Source organism: Lampetra fluviatilis, chromosome 24, assembly GCF_964198595.1.
Source record: "Lampetra fluviatilis chromosome 24, kcLamFluv1.1, whole genome shotgun sequence".
Classification (NCBI taxonomy): domain Eukaryota; kingdom Metazoa; phylum Chordata; class Hyperoartia; order Petromyzontiformes; family Petromyzontidae; genus Lampetra; species Lampetra fluviatilis.
The window spans coordinates 13,377,690-13,379,721 of NC_136298.1; positions in this window are offsets into that span (position 1 = coordinate 13,377,690).

The following is a 2,032-nucleotide window of genomic DNA, read 5'->3' on the forward strand; positions in this document are numbered from 1 at the left end:
ATTGAATGAGCTCAGGCTACAGTGGTCTACAAAGTTGTCTAAAGTTTAGGTTGCATGGCGATAATGACACTCATGAAACTTGGCTTTTTGTATCTCCATGTCTGTATATAGATCTATATTCAATGGTTCTTTCGGTAAAGTTACGTGACTTTACCGAAAGAACCATAGAATATGAATTCCTGCAGTCACAAAAGTTTTAAGTAAAAGTTTATATCGATCTACATATGTATCTGTGGGTTTATGATATGGCCCATAATTCTAGATTTGAAGCTTTCGTGACTGCAAGGATTCATATGCTTAGGTTTTTTTCGGTAAAGTCACGTAGGTAAAACATTAAAATTAATAAAAGTAAAATAAAATAAAAAAAATCACGACGTTTCGGAGGCGGAAGCTTGTGTTGCCTCCGAAACGTCGTGATTTTTATTTTATTTTACTTTTATTAATTTTAATGTTTTACCTACGTGACTTTACCGGAAAAAACCTAAGAATATGGCCCATAGTTTGGGTTGCATGAGCACAGTCGCTTTACTGTGGCAGAGCTTTAATTTCCCATGAAGTCGATGTGCCCATCAGCGTGTTGATGTTTTGATGCGGCTGGTGGTCCCACCACGGCCTTCAAGGAATGTCAAGGCCAGCAGGTGCGGCGTGTGGGTCACCCACGCGAGGTCTGTCCTGGACGTCGGCGTCGTCCCACTGCCCGCCAGCAGCGTTCTGGATGGATCTGGGCGACGTTCTGGCGACAGGCTGGTCCCAAGCGGGGGGACGACGCTCGAGGGACATGTTGGACGGGTGGGTGGTTGTCGTGGGCAAGACGACGTGGAAGCGCCTTCGCAGTTTGCGTGCTATGGATATTTGGTGGCAGCATGGCCACTAGAACATGGAGCCTGGTGACCGGTGTCCGTGTTCTGCTCAGGATGCCCATCGTGTTAACGAATGGTGCAGCTGGTGGCTTTGTGTCGGAGGAGCTCGGGGGCCAGGCTGGAGGAGGGGGGGCCCAGGCTGGAGTGTAGGAGGGGGGGCCCAGGCTGGGGGAGGGGGGGCCCAGGCTGTAGGAGGGGGGCCCAGGCTGGAGGAGGGGGGGCCCAGGCTGTAGGAGGGGGGGCCCAGGCTGGAGGAGGGGGGGCCCAGGCTGTAGGAGGGGGGCCCAGGCTGTAGGAGGGGGGGCCCAGGCTGGAGGAGGGGGGGCCCAGGCTGTAGGAGGGGGGCCCAGGCTGTAGGAGGGGGGGCCCAGGCTGGAGGAGGGGGGGCCCAGGCTGGAGTGTAGAAGGGGGGGCCCAGGCTGGAGTGGAGGAGGGGACTCTGCCACTGAGCAGATCATCGATGAGAGGGCGGCAGGTCGCAGTTTATCCGCCGAGGCGCCCCAAGTCGCAAGTTTCTGTAGCAGGGCGGCTCTTGAATTCGTCTTCTCACAAATCTCTTTTATTGGGAGCTTGAAGGTGAGGCGCTAATGCGGTGTTTAATGTGATGTTTGGAATGTAATGCGGTAATGCGATGTGTTTCATGTGAAATACGAAATGTGATGTGCTATTTTAACATGAAATATGTGCTAATTGTAGGTATGACATGTAATGTGCTCATTGTGTATACAGTATAAGATGTAATGTGCTGAAGTGATGTATGAGATGTAATGTGCTTATGTGCTGTATGAGATGCAATTTGCTACCTGAGATGTAATGTGTTTATGTGCTGTATGATATGTAATGTGCTAATGTGATGTATGATATATAGTGTGTTTATGTGATGTATGATATGTAATGTGCTGTATGATATGTAATGTGTTAATGTGATGTATGATATGTAATGTGATTATGTGATGTATGATATGTAATGTGTTGTATGATATGTAATGTGCTTATGTGCTGTATGATATGTAAATAGGAGCTGACGAGAGGCCTTGAGGTTTCTCCTCGCCCCCGCACGCAGTCACGTGACGCAACGCAGCCAATCCACGCAAGCCGAGCGTAGGGAAAGGGGGGGGCAATTGGCGCTCGTACCCGGAACTAAAGAACCCGGTACCAAAACACCCGGACGC